Source organism: Candoia aspera, chromosome 8 (genome assembly GCF_035149785.1).
Source record: "Candoia aspera isolate rCanAsp1 chromosome 8, rCanAsp1.hap2, whole genome shotgun sequence".
Taxonomy (NCBI): Eukaryota; Metazoa; Chordata; class Lepidosauria; order Squamata; family Boidae; genus Candoia; species Candoia aspera.
Genome location: NC_086160.1, coordinates 9,688,175 through 9,708,137, shown reverse-complemented (window position 1 = coordinate 9,708,137; position 19,963 = coordinate 9,688,175).

Genomic DNA, 19,963 nt, shown 5'->3' with positions numbered 1-19,963 from the left:
GTCTGCTAAATCAAGATTTCTCTGTGTTCCTCTAATAAATCCTGTTATATCGATTTCATATTTCTATGTTGCTCTTTTGTCCAAATATTTCCTGAACATTGCTGGATCATTTTGGTCCTCCAATCTTTTGGTCCTGAATTCTCGTTTAAATGTTGATTCTTCCTTCTGTATTCTAACCTATTTCCTATTTTGGATTCATTTCCAGTCTCATGGCATACATTTTTGCTTCTGGTTCTTCACTTCCCCAGAACCACTGCCTATGGCTTGGCCAGGGATAAATGGATCAGTGGAAATTTATTGATATGAGTACTATAAATATTTATCATTTTATTCAATTGCAGTACTGGTTAACCTTGTCTAGATTGTACAGTAAGCAGAGTCATGCCTGGCTAGTATTTAGATATGAGGTCTCCAAGGAATAGAATGCCTATAGGGTACACTAGGAAGTAATATAACATCAACAGCAAGCCATTTCTGAATTATTATGGAAACAAAAACCCTGTATTTTTGTGTGCATGAAACTAGAAGGAAACCTCAATTTCCTTAGTTTGTTCAATTTTTGTTCTCAATGAACATAAAAGAAAAGGTAGTGGAAGATATGTGGCTGTCTTTGTGTAGATATTATTTTTCCTATATTTATTCATATATATGTATATGTATATGTGTATGTATATGTATATGTATATGTATATGTATATGTATATCCTATCTAATTACCTCAATATGCAATTGCATATCTTTTCCAGAGAGAGAGAGAGAAATGTTTTCAGTTACTTGTATAAGCTACTATATAGCCTTATGATAATATAATTACAGCAAATTTTCTAAATATCCACAAAAAATAATGCCCAAGGTTTCATGGAACACAGCAGGCTCTGTCCATTGTTATTTCATGTCAGTATTTAAAGGTAATGGTTCTTAAACATTTTGAAACTAAAACCTAAGGGTAGGATTTATACTTTAATGCAGAAGTTCCTCAAGTTTCCCTTTAGCATCCAGTAATATTGTTTGGCATCTTTTGTGGAAAAGTTCTGAGGCACAGGCTGGGAAAATATCCTTTTAAACCCTACAAAAGTAATTGAAACTTTAACTCGGTGGGTTGAAGTGTCAATTACTTTTTAACTGACTAGACTCACAGAGAGGCTAACACACTGAGTAGACAGTGCTAGATTTCATAGATAAACCATATTGGTCTAACCATCCCAGAGATATAGATATGACCAAGATGATCACACACACATACACATGCATTTATTTTCATAAGTTCTTTTAAACAAATATGCAAACTGGTGAACAGGGTGGGGAAAATAACAAAGAAAACTGAATGGAATTAAACTTCATAGATTTGTGTATCTCTAAACAGAAATCAGTCCTGAAACCACAGTGTCTCATTCAAGGATTATTTTTCCCTCTGCTTGTCTAGCTTGCTCCTCTGCCCCAATTGTCTGCTTACAGAAAAGGATTTTGGATTGTTCTAGGTCACACGTTCAGCCATGAAGGGCATTGACTAGAGATCCTATCACCATGGCCAGCAGACAATATCCAACACTTGCTAAAAGCTGCACATGCTGATCAGGAACCTGATTACCATCAGTGATACAACCAATAGAGGAACTTTAACTAGCATCTTTAAAAAACTTGTGTTCAAGATGTACAATGAATGGAAACATACTGGTGACGGTCTGTAATTTTATTTGTTTGTTTGTTTGTTTATGAAAAAGGGTGCACCCTAGCAATGTGATAATATTGTACCAGCTCCTGTATTTTACTACAGTCAGCAAGTGAATCAACTTTTAAGGGATGGGTGAGTGATGGAACCCAGTGCAGTAAGTTTGGTTAAGGAACCCATGTGCAAGGCACAGGGAAAACACAGGGATATCCTGATCCCATCAGTACAATTGGGGCCTTTAAATCATTGGACCTTCTATGCCAATGAGAGTGTTGCCTAGACTTAATGTAACAATTAACTTTTAGCAAACATTTGTTATATGTTCAGGGACTACTGCCTGTAACTGAACTGGAGATAAGGTTCAGCTTCTGCTTGTAAGGAAATGTGTGTGATCACTGAACACTGTCACCCATACACAAAAAGGAAGCATTGCTTTTACTGTATCAGCAATAGGCCTGTAAGAACCTGGGCTAGATGTGCTCCAGAATTACCTTCAATGCACAGAATGTCCCTGGCACTCAGCAGACAGTTGAACAAGGAGTGATCCCAGAAAGACAGAGGGTGGAAAAATGATGCAGACTCCACCTCAGTAGCATTTTCATTGGAAGCTCTCTTCAGTTAACTATTGCTTAGGTACTTTGTGCATATAAAAATTAAGCTGACAAAATAATGGCTTTTTTTCCTAGATCTTTCCCATTTAATTTACTTTCTGTAGCTGGGAACAAAATCCTCCCAAGTAAAATTTGATTTAAGTAAGGTAGGAAGTGCCACCAAGTAAATAGATTTCTGAAATTGGAGAATGCACTTAGTATAATTGTATTAATGAGCTACACTGATGAGGTTTGTTTAGCAACAAAAGCCTCTTGTGACCTTTTGATTTAGCATAAAGTGGAATGCTTCTTATATTCATCTCTCTCTTTTCATAACTTTATCATCATATTCAGTAAAACCAAGCACTTCCCTAGCACTTGGCCACACTGAGAGAATAATGAAATTGTTAAAGGATTTTTGAATTAGCTAAAACAGCAGTGACACCCAGCACTTGTGAAGCATTTTCTTTTTCATTATTTAAAGCTACATGATGGAGCCAAATTGTAATTTAATCTACCACTCGTTTTTGCAAACCTATAACCTAAATTGGAGATTGTGCAACATAGGCAGACTAAAGCAGATCTTTTCCAGGGGTCAATTTATTTATGAGCAGGACTCAGATTGCAGCCATCAAATTTCTGTAGTGTTACCAAGAAGAGTGTACCAACATGGAGGTAACATTTAGATGAGTTTGTGTGCCAAACAATGAATGCCCCCCCCCACCTCAAGGTCAGAATGCATACCTCAACTTACTGAGTGAGAACACTGACTTTTTAGGGAAAAAAAATCTGGAGTTAATGATGTGACCAGAGGGACACAAGGAAGCCATAAGGAAGTTCAATCTGGTTGTGCCAATACTGGGGGGAAAAAAATACTCATTTTACAAGGATGTATTTCACCATAAATTTTTGGTTCAAATATACATATGAGTTAATCTTTAGAAAGTTAAGAGAATAACTATGCAAGGAACATTTGACTCGAGGACATAAATAAGAATATAATATCAACGTAAGGAATAAATTCAGTACACTTAAATGAAATGGAACCTAAGGAGATTAGAATCATTGTGAAAACAAAAATAGAAGGAAAAATCCAAATTTTCAAAGAAGAAATGATCCAAATAGCTTTCAGAAATCATCATGTCCAAGAGAAAAGTGAAGTAGGAAAGCCTTGGAGAACGTAAAGGATAAAATACAAGCTCTTAGCACCTAGCAAGAAGGGAGAAGGAAAATAATTCAATCAAAAATGTCAATGTATCAAGGAAAATAACAAGAAGAGGAAAATGCGACATTCCCTTCAGAAGATCAGAGAAATCACAGGAAAAATGCAACTAAGGTAGGTATGCTCAAGAATGACCACTGAAGGCATCTGAGGTTAAAGGAAGGTGGGAAGACCATTCTGAAATTCTTTACAAATGGAACTGTAAAATGTCAAAAACATTTGTGGAGATGATAGACAGACTGTTAATGTGCTAACAAGTCTATGTGTCAACGAATGTAAAATGAATGCAAAAGACTGATTGATGTATCTGTACCAAAGTAGAGAAAGGCTACAGTATAAACAAATTATTAAACCACAGCACCAATTCCTCATTCAAACACATTTTTGCTTAGGATCTTACAGAGAAGAATAGCCTGCTACACAGAGAAAGAAATGCCAGGTGAGCAGGCAAGGTTCAGGGAAGGCAAAGGGACATAGAATTAGATAGTTAACATAATATGAATAAGGGAGAGAGCAAGATAATTTAAGAAGAGCGCTTATCTTTGCTTTATTGACCAGAGCAAGGCCTTTGATTGTCTATATAATGCCACGAAGTGGAATATATTAAAGCTAATAGGTGTATTATAACATCTGGTTATTCTCTTCAGGGATTTTTTTAATGAACAAGAAGCTACGGTAAGAACTGAGTTTGGAAAACAAGAGCATCCAATTCAATTTGGCAATCTGACCTGAACTGCCGGACCAATTTTACACAGTCTGTGTTTTGACTGCCAGTCTTCAACATTCTCAGATTGCTCAGATCTTTCAAGTTACCATTACTCTCATTAAGTTGAAAGGCAACATCGACTGCTTTCATTAAACAAAATAAATGCAACAAACTTTTTACAAAGTGTTTTTAGGAAACAGTGCTCAGTTGATCCTTAATTCTCCATCTGAGATTTTTAAGAATTTCTCACACAGATAATAATGTTTCTGTGTCCCAGTACACATGCCCCAGGTACAATGCCATAGACATTCAGAATAAGAAAGACAGGAGGAAGAAATACCGGACTGAGTGAATTGAGTTAAACTGGTGAAACGTGTTGAAAATGCAATCTTATTGATGTACATTAATGAGAAGAAATATAAAACAATCCCACTAGAGATTCTGTAGGGAAATGTTAATGTTTGGTTTCCGGTGGTCTTTGAGGAGGCAAGAATACTGTATCAGCATCAACACTTGGCTACTGTTCACTTTTTCCAGAACACAAATCCACAATCAATCAATCATCTGAAAGGAACTTACTGAAGTGAATTCAAAAACAAAACCTGCAGTTACAGTTTAAAACCAAAATTACCTTGAAGAAACATTAACAAACATTAACAAGCAAAACAGGAAAAAAACAGCAGTGAAGAAGTCTATACTATAAAATATGAAGCAAGATGACTAGCGTTAAAGAAAACTTTCAGGAAATACACATTCCTGTTTCCTTAATTGGGGGAGATTTATACAAATTCTCCATATGTTAGGAGATGTCACAATTATAAACAATTCATTCTATAGATTTTTATTTAAAAAAAAAATCTAAAGCAGCAAGAAGAGTGATGTATGAGCATTTGTACGTCTATACTGAAAAGTAAGCTTTATTGAGGGTTTTTTGGAACTTCTTCCTAAGTAAGAGAGTAAGACCTTACTCCTCAGATTTATATCCTAAATGTGCCAATAATAAGCTCTTATTTTGTTTGTTTGTTTTTAATATTGGAAGCTTCTTATATTATGGAGCTCTTTGTTTAATTATATTATCAAACTGATTTCAGTCACATTAAAAACAGATTCTCAGGAATTCACAGTAGTTATACAAACATAAATCAAGGGAACTGAATTAATAGATCTGTGGCAGGAGTTAAACACAATATAACCCTGAATAACATCAATTAACCAAAACCTAATAAAATCAAATCAATGTGTTCTCACTTCATAAAACATTGACCATTAAGCCTTTATGTAATAAGACTGATACTATCATAGAATCATTATTTTTATTCTTGATATTTAAAATACAATTGGAGAAAAGTTATGCTTAACTTTTTTACTATTCCAACATTATTTTAATATGTATATGGAAACTCCTTTTTTGAAATTAATTATGGATGACATTGCTGTATGCTTGTGACAATACTATATGTAGTTCATATGAATTGAATGATTTTCTGGAATTAAAAAATGCTTTTGCATTTCTTTAGTGTCTACATTGTGATTTGTTATTTATCTCAGAGAGGAACCCTGAGAGCTTATACAAAAGGTGAGGTATAAATATTACATCTCTTCTTTTTTTTAACCTGACATCCAGAGTAAATTATCATTGTCATAATAAAACAATCACATAGAACAGATATAAATAATGCACATAAATACATTCTGGACTTATTGGTTGTTCTCCTGAATACATTTATTTTCAAGTTGCAGTTTAGGCCAGATTTTAATGGAACACAGGATGCCATTCTGTAAAATAAAGACTCCCTGAAGTCAAAGTCAAAACCAAGCATTGTTTCTGTCTCTAAAATTGGGAAATAAAGTGGTTGAGATGCATGTCAGGCAAAGAATCAGCTGTAATGCACAACAGTTTCAAAAAGATTAAGAATCTTTCTATGAGTTGGTTGATATCTTGTCCTGCTGAAAACAGACTGCTGATTATGACACTTCACTTCAAGACAGACTTGCAGTGGTAGCTTCTGCCTTGTCACTCCATCCCTTGAATAACTTTAAAAATAAGTGGAAGCACACCACCAGTCAGAACTTTAGGTTTCAAGAGTTACAGGACAACAAAGTCTTCTCTTGCTCCCTCTTCTTTTCAAAGAAAAGAACAAAGAACTCTCTCCAACATCAGGGTAGGCTGTTCCCTAGAATGCTGCTTAGGACAGGCATATTAAGACAGTGAACGGTAGTGGTCTGACTCATCTGTCCATCTCCCACTGCCTGCTGCTGCAGTATATATCATCCTGTCAATGGGTTGTCATTAACATTCAGCTGGAAGGCTCCCTGCCTTTTCAGCTCAGTGAGAGAGCTATTATGGCGTTTGTGGATTGCTTCAGTGATAAAAGACCCTCATTTGGTGGCGTAAAACTTGCTGGCAACCTGTCTCATCAAAGAAATGTGAGTTTTGACTGCGTTCACACTCTGAGTCTTCCATGCACTGAAGTGTGCTTTGCTCCCCCTTCTTGAACAATTAGCTGAGCCCTTTTGGAGGTTCATTTAGGATATCTTTCCTTCCTGCCCATATGTTGCTTTGGCATAGTTATCAGTCTTTTGAGCTATCGTTTCAGATACAAATCTTTTTGTACGATGCATTCCAAACACAAAGAAGAAAATTTCATTGCAGAGTGGGATGTACATTAGTATTTACATTTCCATGGCATTCTACTTTTTTTTTTTTTAATAAAAAAGTTTCTCGTTCAGATTGGCCTCTGGACCAGTTATATGAAGAGAGAGTAAAATAAAAAGTCTGGATGTTCTGAGTATTCTCTAAAAATGTGCAATCGAAATTTGAGAACCAGAATCTTATTTGGCAAGACACTTTCCAAATACTTTCCCCCATTTCTCCTTCTTGCTTTGAGTGTTGTTATTGCCGTAGTAGTTGTTGTTAATGATTTTGTTCTGTAAAAATGAAAATCAAAAGGTATTGTTGCAATCTGAATTTTTTCACATTGAATTGCAATCAATACAATATGCTTAACATTAGACTCAGTGGACTCTAGTATATTCTTCTAATCTGCAAGCTCTTTTGCTTTGCTTACAATTTGTCTTGTTTTGTTACCTTGCATTGGTTGAAACTAGAGTGAAATCATTTTCTGTCTACACTTTGGAGTAGATTGAGCAAGCCAGAATCTCTGAGAGTCCATTCTGTGGAGAATAGATAATATGCTGTGGGACTCTGAATGAGAAGCATCTCAGAATATTTTCCACCTGTCAGTCTAACCTAGAGCCCTGAGATTCCCTGGAGGGTTCTGTCTAAGTACTAAACCAGCCAGATCCTGCTTAGCTTTTGAGCTCATATTAGGTCAGCTGGGCATTATCACATGCTGAGGAGGGAGATAAGGGTACCCTGCCTCTCTGTTCAGAGAACATTCAAGGTAGAATGTGAAGAATAAGAAAAGCAGTTTAAACTTGCTAAAGTATAGGCACTGGTCCCAGTCTATATTAACTTATTTGCCAGATCAGTGACAATAGTGTGAAGAATCTTGCCTAATTCTCTAGATTGTATTAGATCTCCTTTTTCATTTCAAATATTTCTGATCCTTTTACATCCTTTACATCCTGGATATAATTCCCTTACTATTGAAACTCATCCTCAAAATAATGCCCTCCCAAGTAAATTAGGGGTGATTTCCATCACAAATTAATCCTCATCTGAATATTCTAAGCAGTAGAGCTAAGGTAGACAACCTGGTGTTCCCCAAAGTAAAATTACCATTATTCATTGGCCATGATTTAGGGTTAGGGATGGTGGGAATTGGTGTCCAAAAGATATGAAGATGTTGATAACACAGTTGCTTGGGAAGTTTGTATCATCACTTGCCAAGGAATCTTCCCTTCAGCCCAGTTCTGCAGAGAGTAAACTAATTAAATAAAGATGCTTTGGATTTTCTTTCCCTCCAGGGCTCATAAGCATTTTGTGAAAAACCTAAAAATATAATAAATATCTTGAAGCCAACCTATGCAGCAGGTCCTAATGAAAAAAAATAATAATGTTTTTTTAAACATGGAAAGTGTGTTTTAGGAAAAAAGTGGGTTAAAGAGACACAGAGGATCAACAATCATACACAGTTTGAAATAAAAGCAGTGAAAATCTAAATTAATGAAATGCTATGGCCTCTACTTAATAAAGACTTAGTTATTAGATATTTTTCTAAAGAGCTAGCCAATGAGTGGAGAAGACAACAAAATGCATCTCAAAAGGGCAATTCAGTTCCAACTGGACAAAATGTTGGAAAAGGATGCTTTATTCTGGATGCATGTCAGAGACAACAAGCACAATGCATGTTTATTCATTCTTCCTATAAAGATGTGAACTTAACTGGTGCTCCAGGGAACAATGTTGAGCTACATCACTATTTTAAGATTTGTAACAGTGCAGTATACTGGCTAAGGTGTTGGACTTCAAGTCTGGAACTCTCTGTGAGGCCAACCTATCTCACGATCATGCAGGCCACCTTGACTTCTTGCAGAAAAAATGTGGTATATGGTTAAACTCACAGCAAAAACTATAGAAGACATCAGTGGAACTGTTCAAGCATGGGAGGATAAAGATAAATTCACAGAGGATAAAAAGATGCTTCATCTTGAGAACCGTTTCATTATGATTTCAAAGTAGATGCTTAGCTCAGAAACTGCTCTTTAAAACAATGAATTGTGCTGTGAAAAGCCCATTGCAGGGCTGTGGTGATGGGAGAGAATTCCAACTATCAACTTTGCTCCTTCAGAAATATATTTTTGCCATTGAAAAACACATTCTCAGAAGAAGAAAAATAGCTGCCAACGCTTTTATACTCACAGCAGGACCCATAACGAGTGTTTCACACAGTTGAGATTTTTGGGTTGTTCTTAAAGAATTGCCTTGATTATTGCAGTAATTGCTTTATTTTCCCCAAACAATTTGGGGCCCCAAAATGGGCTAACTCATGTTGTTCCTCCCAATCAGCCACTCATTGGGCAAAAGTTGGGTTGCTAGTTGGCTATGGGTCTTCCAAAGCAGCTCCAAGTAGAAGAATTACTTAATCGTACATAAAGATATGGAAGCTTTGTACAGAAATTGATTTTGTCTCTAGCTGAAAAGGGTAAGGAAGACTCAAGAATCAAATAATATGCTTTTTCAAGTAAAAAATACAGCGGCCAAAACCGATATTTTGATGCGTATTAGGATATGCAGTACATTTGCTTTCTTTTAAGTGATACAAAAACATTATGTAAAAAACGTGTAATAACAGTTGTATCTAACAACTGAACTTACATACTTATGCTCTAGTAAAGTAAGTCTCTCTTCCCTCCACCCCACCGATATAATGACTTGTGACTGGGGAGAACCTTACATAGAATTCACTGAGAATGTAGAAAATAAAGTTAAGAAAACAGCTGGAAAGACACAATTGTAAGTGATGGCAGACTTTCCTGGTGGAAAGAATGTGGATATATTGGATACTTAGCCTGAAGATTAACCATTACTTGGGATAGAATGCTTGCCTGGTGAATTTTAACCCTCTGATTATGGCTATGCAGATCTTTTTTTCCCCCTTTTTCTTCCCTCTCACCTCATTTCCATCCCTTTTTGTCCTTCCCATCTCTTTCCTTCTTTTCCCCATACAGCAACCCTAATTTTGGCCCCATTTTATGAGTGTGGTACCTTATTTTTCAAGCAGTTAATCTTAATTAGTGGCTATCAATTATCAATTCAATTTTCCTGGAGAAGCTTTTTTATTGGGAGGGGGGCTTCTGGCAAGGATATTGCACACATATACTACTGGCACAGTTCATCAGTGGTTTTAGAAGGGGGATACAAAGGTATCCCCTTTAAATTCAGACTTTGCCCATGTAGTGAAGGTGTCATTTAAACCACCAAACATGTTTTATTATGCTGTCCATTTTATGTTAATACTTGCTGTGAGCTGTTAACCCCGCACCTAATTAAATATCCTGGTCACTTTGATTGGATTTATTTTAAATGTTTCCTTTCAGATCCAAATGATGCCGTTTCCTTAAGTGGGACCAAATTTTGTCATGTAATACATAAGATGTGCAGCAGTCCCATCCTAATCATTGGTCTCTCTCTGCCTATAAAGTTTTAACTGCTTAGAGTCCTTGTATTATAGGCTATCTGATTTTTTTTTCTCTGATTCTTTCATGTTGTCTTAAGTGGGGGGAAAAAATCAGAAATATATTTTCAGTTGCTCTGCCCTATTTGAAATTCCTTCCTCAGGAAAGCTCATCTGATATCTACCTTGCTCTTTTATTTTATTTTACTCAAGCAAAATATTTCAAAATCTTTTCTAGGGCTTCTAAGGATTGTGGGTTTTTATTATTATTATTATTATTATTATTATTATTATTATTATTATTATTATTATTTGGCTATTCTAAGACTCTGCTTATTGCTTTTTATTTGTTCCAAGGATGCATTATATTTTATTGTTTAAATAAATTGTGAACCACACTGGGAACATAGACGAAGGGTAGTTTAATTAAAAAATACTTAAATAAATAAACAGAACTTTCACAAGAGGGACTAATTGCAAATTCAAGCTGTGGGCTTCAGAATTAATATAATATGAATGAAGAAGACTGTAATGTGAATGAACTAAAGCCAGCTGAACAAACTTGTGAATACCGATGAGGCAGTCCGAGTCCAATTATTCTCTTGCTAAATAGAAACAATGAGACAAGATGTAATTCATTTTCAAAACATTGATGCACATGTTGCGGGGGTGCATTTCTTGAGCTCATTGAAATTATGATTTTAGATTTGCACTAAAAAGTTGGCTTCCAAATTCCTTGTCTACTTGATAACGACATAACTTTTGGGGGAAAAAAAGATGAATCTAAAGGCAACCTTAAGGGTCAAAGCAAACATCTTGAAATGTTCTCTTTGGATGGATTATTATTATTATTATTATTATTATTATCATCATTATTTGTCTGCTTTAAGGTTCATAAAGCTGCAGCTGCTGCCTGACCAATCACAACACTAAAAGGATTTTAGAACGAATCAAAACTAAAATTAATAATATGTTTATAAATACCATTCTCTCTTCTTACTTACTCCTTCAGGATAATACAGCATTTTATCCATCTGTCTTGTAATAATTCTTGACTATCTCAAAATTCATGGAAGAGCCAAAGTCACTGGCTATTTATGACCTCCTCATCATATGACACATGACCTCCTCATCATATGACTCTTAACCTCCATCATATGACTATGACCTCTACATCATACAACATATGACCTCCTCATCACTGCCTGAATTGTGAATTGAAGAATCTTTGGAACAGAACATTTTTAAGGAGCTCCCTCTGGGATGTGTCTAGAACAAAACATCTTCATGGGAGCCAAAGCATATGTACTGTGTCGCTTCTTGTAGAAATCGGGGAAATCCTCCTCCCCCACACAGAATGTTTCTCAGGAGAAAGTATAAATAGAAACGTGAATATTGGTAAACATAAGTCCCAAAATAAATTTATTCAGGAAATGTCTTGCCTAAAATAACAGTCCAAATGTGTATATCCCTGCAACCTGACACATGAATGTTGATACAGACTGTTTTGAAAATTCAACTGGATGCCTTCTTGGGGGAATGTCCAAATTCAGGAAATCTAGCTACATGGGGTTATATGGAGTCCCTGGTGCTCTCTGAGCTTAGCTGTTTTTTTACAGATGTTTCATTGCCCGACTAGGCAACATCTTCAGTGCTAGAAGAGAGAAGGGTTTGCTCCCTGTTTATAAACAGTAGCTTGCCCTGCCAGTGTTGGTGGGGGTGTGGTTTTCTCCTAGGTAGTTCCTTAATTAGGGTATTGTTTTCTGTTTGATTGTTTGACTGAGCTGGTGGTTCTTTGATTAGGGTATTGTATTCTCTTTGACTGGTACATGGGGTTAGTTTCCCATCTCCATAATATGTTACCAAAAACTACTGAATAACCAGTTAACACCCCAAATTCCCTTTCCCCATAATACCGCTTAGCATTCTTTGCAAAGCCCATCATCCCGTACACAAATTCCTTTGAGTCAATCAGTTATGTTTTATTCAGCTGCCAAATTGGTAGCATCTGCCTTCAGCTGTTGCCAGCAGCCATTTCTGAGATCTGATGGCAAAAATATCCTTACTAGTACTGATGTGCAAAACATTTAGCATTTAAAAGATCCCACTTCTGTTGAAATGTTGAACTTACCAGACATATTGTAAAATGACCATTTCAGAAGTGTTTCAAACTCCAAAGGCCCATTTGAAACATGTAAGGTAAAGGTAAAGGTTTCCCTTGACATAAAGTCCAGTCGAGTCTGACTCTAGGGGGCGGTGCTCATCTCCGTTTCTAAGCCTTGGAGCCGGCGTTGTCCATAGGACACTTCCAGGTCATGTGGCCAGCATGATGACACAGAACGCCGTTACCTTCCCGCCGAAGCGGTACCTATTGATCTACTCACATTTGCATGTTTTCGAACTGCTAGGTAAGCAGGAGCTGGGATTAACAACGAGAGCTCACCCCACCGCGCGGTTTCGAACCGCCGACCTTCCGATCGACAGCTCAGCGGTTTAACCCGCAGCGCCACCGCGTCCCTTTGAAACATGTACCTGGAGCATAAAAAGGTGTGTTTAGCATTCAAAATGTTGTGAATTCAACAAAATGTTTTTAAATATATTGCTACTTCCTTGTTATAGTAAGATCAGCAAAGTTGATGTTCTTATAGATAGGAAATTCAGTTCTTTCATGAAAGCGACTGTGACATATTCAGATATTAGCTGAGGAATCCTTCATTGTTAGTAAGATGAATTGAACCTAGTAAAGATATGAATGAAATGTATGCCCTGTGAGTTTCTGTACACTGCTACTCAGGAAATAAAAGAAACTCTAAGATAAAAGATTACAGTTGCTCAGGAGATTTTTCATTGAAAACGTGCAACTGAAAATATGTTATTGAAAATTGCAAAACTTACCAGCAACCAACTGAAAGTCCAGATGTCTGATTCATTAAATGATCTGAACAACAGAAAAATTAACACTTGTTTATCCAAGATAAAGTACAAGAGAAGAGCAAGCCAGTTTCATGTAGTGGTTAAGGTTCTGGACTAGGACTAAGAAGATCCGGTCTTGGTCCTCTTTCATCAAATTTTAAAGGGGGAATAAAAAAGGATTTGGGGTGGATTGTTTTAGATGGTTCACTTAGGGCAGCAGTTGTTAGCAGCTAGACTCAGATCACAACTGGAAATGAAATAGGCTATCTTGGAGCATTCCCTACACAAATATCTAGAGTAGAGGCTATTTTTTCATCTATTCTCTAACCTTAGATTAATATTATTTATAGTACTTCTAAGGAACGATGCATTGGATTACACTGCATATCAAAATCTACTTCTTTAAAAAAGCAACATCTTTCAATCTTACACAACACACAAATTCAAACCTTAAAATACAAATGGTGAAAGTGGGGAGGGAAAATTGGCTTTCTAGAGTGAAATATTTTCAGATATAAGGTCAATATTTTTCTTGTATTGGCCAAAGATAGATACTTTAACTTAAAAGATAACCCTTACTTATTATGATTGGAAAAGAGCAATCCTAGCAGGAAGGATATGGAAAGCTTTTCTAATCTTAAAGGACACACTTTCCTTATTCCCCGATATTGTTGCAGAATCACCTTTCATATTTTAGCTCAGAGCAATCTGTCAGTCTGATTATCTCACTGACAGGTCATCTTTCAATTTTGCCTCCTCTTCTCTTCTAGAACAGCCTTTGTGGGAAGGCTGGAAGTGGAAACTTCATCATTAAGAGGGGGGTTTCATTTCTTTTTTTCTTTATTGTACATAGCCCAAAGAGGAGGAAAACAGGCAGAAGCACATCCAAACAAAATGAACTAAGCTAAGCTAATGATGTGATAAATGGAACCAATAGCGTGTAAAATCTAAAGTATTGAATTACCCAGTTGGTTAATAGCATGCAATAGATCTGTTTTTTGATGTCAAAATATGGAAATTTGCCCTTTCTTTTGTTTGCTCAGAGTTTTTGTTTTGGGTTTTGTTTTGTTTTGGCATACCCTGCTAAGGCTTGATTGTTAGCTTAAACTGCAGTTCCAGGACCATTAGAAATCCCTGTAATATTAATGCTGGATTACTAAAATGGACAACAGTTCCCATATGGTAAAAGAGACAATACCTTAAAAGGAGGGGCTGTTACTCCTTTATTGACCCCCAATAGTGTTAAAATCTCATGTCTTTCTGTCCACCATGGATGTAATCAATTGGTTCAATATCTTTGTTTGATTATGGTGTGGGTACATAAATTCACAAGTGTCAACCATCACTTGAAAACTGTAACCTCCTGGGGTAAAGTTCAAGACAACTAAAATAAGCAGACGTAATCAACTGGTACTTGAAATTCACTGGCAGATAAGAAATTTGGGGCAAAGTTTTGGGCAAAAATAGGAACACAAGCCAAAGGAGGGAGAACCTAGGTAGGATGCGCAAAGTCTAGATCTGCTAAACCTACTTTGCTTTTAATAGAATCCTCAAGTCCACTAAATAAAGCGGAGTTCAAAATAGTATCTCTTGCAGCTGGTTATGTACTACAAACCGAGGAACAGGGTCTCCAAGCATCTGTGAAGCCCAAAGCTTGGATCAATGCCAGAGCCAAGTCTTTCAGACAAAAATTGCATTGTGTGTGTGTGTGTGTGTGTGTGTGTGAGTAACCTAATTTAAGAGAGAAAAAACTTTTTAGCTATTGATGTTCCTAGACAATTGGGAGCTGTTGCAGCTCCATTGCAAATCACTTGCAGCTGTATATACTTTGTCCTTGCTATATATAGATGGTCCACATGAATTTCTTCACCAGGAAACAACTACTACTACTACGATGTATTCATTGGAAGAAAGGCTACAGCTGTCCTGAGAAGAAGACTGTGATATTATGATGGATATCATTATTACTGCACAGTAAGACCTAGAGTATTCCACCCTTGGGGTTTCTAGTCTTTCAATAGACCATCTTCTGATGTTGTGCCCCTGACTTGGAGGTTCTTTTGGCTAGCTATTAAGCATGATTGATGTCATGCATCTCTTCTTGCAGCACAAAACCCAATGGGAGAGCAGCCAATTCTTCTTAAGAGACTCCTAAGAAGATACTGCTCCTCTATTGACTTAAATATTGTGTCATTATGATGCAGTTTACTGTAAATGTAGTCTATTGCAGTGCATTGCACCTCCACTATAGGCACAGCACAGACAACATTTTCCAATCTGTAGGTCTCACTGTTCAGATCCATATTTGTTGACATACTTCTGTTAACATTTTAACTTTCTTGTCTCCTAAAACTTTAAACAGTTCATGTTTAATTTCTCCATGATTATTCTTAAGTAGTCCTATTTTAACTGAAAAAATTCCTTTAATTTCTCTCTAAAAAATCCCTTTCCTTTCCTTTCCTTTCCTTTCCATTTTTCTATGATTTGTTGACATTCCTGGCTGAGATATCATTCCTTGTCCTTTCTTGTTTCATGCTGAAAGTCTGCATTCAATCATGGTGTGTTCTTTGTTTGCACAATGCTTTTATCTGGATCTTTTTGTTCTTTGAAATTTGGTGAATTATTTTCTGCTTTGGTTTTCAGAATGCCTCTTATTCCTTCCCATAGTTGTTAAAGCTGCTTCTTTTTCTTCTTCTATAAGTTAAGCAATTTTAATACGTAACATGAATATTAAATTCTGACTCTTTATCCTCCAGATAAAATATTGCTGGTATACATAGTCTATTTAATTTTCTAAGTGTAACCTAAATGTTTTAGCACCTAATAATTTACTATTGGTTCCACAATTTATATCTGGAAGTATCCTGGCAGACATGATTCCACTTCTTCAACTTCCTATTATGTAGTCAATCTGATTCTGATGTCCATCCATTGATGGTCAGATGTAGATTCTGTGTTATGTTGCTTCAAGCAGAGGTTGGCAATAAACAAAGGGAAGGGAGGGAAGGGAGGGAGGGTATTAACCTAATTTCTACAGTATTACATTTATTAAATCCAACTTTGGCATTCCAATCATCCATTGGTAGTACTATGTACCTTCTAGATACTGCATTTATCAATTCTTGCACTTTGCAATAAAATTCATCACCATCTTCTCCCACTGCATTTATACTTGGAGAACAGATTTAACCCTAACATTGAGATTTAGTGACTATGCACTAATTCTAACAGAAATGATCCTAGCCCATGTCCTTTAAAACTATCATTGTAACTCCATTCTTTCAGCAGACCTATTTCAGTCCACTTAAGTTTAAGTTCTTGTCTGCTTTGAAAATGTCAAATTTGCTTGTTCTTTCTTTTCACATTCAATGTTCCAATTGCATGTGAAATAGTGGCACCATCCTGTTGTGTTGCTCTGCCCACAGCAACACTTCCAGATGTACTCTTTAAAGTTTCATACTGTTCCTCAGTATCTAGCTGAATTCCTTCAGATCATGGGGTCTCATCATTTGGCACCCAAACATATCTAAATATTTGAGCCATGTTTACAGATTAACAGTTAAGATACATTTTTTTTTTTTGCATTCTTCTGGGTTTGATTTTTCAGTACATTCTTCTTAGAGGGCTGACTTTCCTGAGGCCTCTACAGACAACCTGCTCTTACTCCCATTGTGAATTACTCCTAGCTTCACCTTTCCCCTTTCAACCTTACCAGAAATGTTGACTCTACTAGGGATTCATGTACTGCTGGCATCACTCTCAGGGTCCTGGAGCCACTGATTCTGCTAGGACCACATCAAAGTGGTAATACCTAAGGGTGAAAATTAAGGTAGTGCTATAGATGCCATGAACGGTACACCTTCCTATCTTATTTGTTTGCACTCTCAGACTGAAGAGTTACAGTTTTTTTGACAAACAAGCCACAGATAGCTCTAACAGCTAAACACTGTATTACTGTCATCAAAATGTGAGGCTTGTGAGTTCAAATCACAGGTAAAGGATTGAATATCTATCATCTATTCATCTATCCATCCTAATATAGAGGGGCTGCCTGTGCCTGACAAGTTTCAATAGAACAAAACTGGTCTTATAGTGCCCTCTAGAGGTCAATAATGAACATAACCACTGTAAAGTGCAACTAGTTAGGTTGGACTCTGAATTAGGCTCCCTCATCCATAATTCTTTTCCTAAACTCCAATTCTATAGAGGCCCTAAAAACCAGAAAAGACAGGACAAAACATGTTTCACGTTGCTTCTAGCATCAGAATACTTTCTGGAGTTTCCTTTTTCAAACCCCCTTATTTATTTATTTTTAAGCTGTTCTCTGTTAACTGCTCTGTTAAGTACTTCACCACCACTTCATACCATCACTTTCTGCCACAACATTAACTGCAAGATCTTTTTCTAGAGTGGTTTTGCCCTTAAACTTTAAGATATTCTTCTCCCAGCTCTCAGTTGTGTTCCTGTCAGCCTCTGAATCTGTTCTTTTCCAATCATCAAAATAACTAGCTCTGTTTTAACATCCCAACTAGAACTTTCCACTGGTCATGTTCTTTATGAACCTTATAACTTCCTGTTCAAGTCTGCTGATTTCTTTTACCACTGCAGATTAAATTTTACTTTCTTCTAGTGAGTGAAACTTCCTGTCCATTGTAATCATCGCAATCATTCTCAAGCCAACCATATATGCCCTTCAAAGCAGCAAAATAAGGGCACTAGCCTGTTTAATTACATCTCAAAAGCCAACAAATCATTGCAACATGCAAGCACAATGCATTCTTCACATCAGGAATGGAGATCCATCTAATATAAAGGCAAGGAACAATGGTATTTAGTAATTTTCATAATGTGCTAATGGAATGATTTATAGAAAGAATGTGATTTTGGTTTGATATAGAAGAAGGGTTTGATTATAGAAATTGCTCTATATTCTTGCTGTTGAAAGTCAGAAGTACCTCTTTATGAATCTTTAAAATTCTTCTTGTATTTCACAATTTTTAGTTTTTTTGTCCTTTTTCTTTTGTAGGGGTTTTTTTTTTTTTTGGTTATTTGTAGTTTTTATCTCTGCTAAACTTAATAAAATTCTTATTAAAAAGATGTGAATATCATTATTACAGACGTACAGGAAGGTAGTAGGATGCAGGATCCCATTTTCACTAGCTTCCTCACAAAAATGGAGAAAATGTGGAATAAATAATATTCTAGAATATGGAAGTAACATTCAATGCGGGTGTAAGGATTGCCTATTCTAAAACACCATCAGACTCATAAGCAGGATCACAAAGATATCTGATTTATTAAAGAATAGTATGCAGGATCACAAAGAAAGCTGAGAATGGAAAAAGTGTACCAAATGCAAACTAAAAACCCTCGGTACAAATGAGATCCCTCCCCACGTAGAATCTTCCCAGGCCCACAATCCCAGGTGCTCCTAACGGCTTCTGATGGTCTGCGGGAAAAGTCCTTGAGCAGAGCACATAACCCAAACACATTCCATTGAAATGAACCTAGATACAGAGCTTGGCACAAGGTTTCACAGCAGGTCCCTCCCAAACAGAAATGTGCATCAGCGCCATGGCATGTGAAATGTTACGATGTACAGTGCACATTGAAACAGTGAACATGACAGTGGGTGGATAAGAAAAAAGGCAGAAAATAATGGGATTAAGAGAGAAATGCAAAATTATTCACATTTGAAAAATATATCAGATGCATAGATATAGGAAGTGGACATCTGTATTTATTTACAGTCCCTGACCAAACACCTACCTTGATAATAGTACTTGTGAAAAAAGTCTTGGAATAGTTGATTGAATATGAACCAGCAAGGTGATGTCACTGCAGAAAAAGCAAATGCAATTTTAAACTTAATCATCAGAAATATTGTGTCCAAATCTCAAAAGTTAAGAGTCCCTTGTTATTTTGTGTTGGTTAGACCCCACCTCACAAAATAATAATAATAATAAAAAAATCCAGTTGCAGGCATCACATTGTGAAAAGGGTTTTGAGAAACTGGAACAGATTCAAAGAAGGAGGATAACACAACTCTTTAGAAGTGGACTTGAATGGTGAATGGCTTGCAAGCACTTGAGGAAATTATAATCAAAAGGTCTCTTTAATGTAAACAAATATTTGTGAACCTAAACTATGATAATGTTAAGAAGTCTTTGCTGTTTGTTCTATTACATGTTCCACAGCCATCTTTTAAAATAGGCCTGTTGTTCTCGAAATCTCCAGATCTAGTCCCATATGTCAGGAGAAGTAGCCTTCCCTATTACTTTCTAACAATTGTCTTGTTACTGATTGTAAGTATGAGGTGTATTACACTGATTATTTTTTATTGTTTATTTTTATTAATTGTTTTTGTGTGCCTTTTGGTTTTAAACTGCCGTTTGCCACCTGGGATCACTGCTGAGAGATGGGCTACCATATAAATTGCTTAACTAACTAACTAACCAACCCTATATGCTGGTCCTCTATCTAAAAGCCCTGCATGGACATGCAGAAATAGTTGGTCCAAATGCTGTTTCCATGACTATGTCAAGTAGAATAGATTAAATAAATTTAAATATTTTAAATCACATGTTCTGCCTATCAAACTGAGCTACATTTTGATATAAAGAAAATAGACATCCTTTTCCCATATGTACGTCGGTCACATATGTGAGATGGGTGGCTATACAAATCAAATCAAATCAAATCAAGTAAGTAAGTGACTCCAGCAAAGGTAGAGCAGAGACACCAAGTGAATGGATGGGGAGCTATATTCCTGTCCCTTAGCTA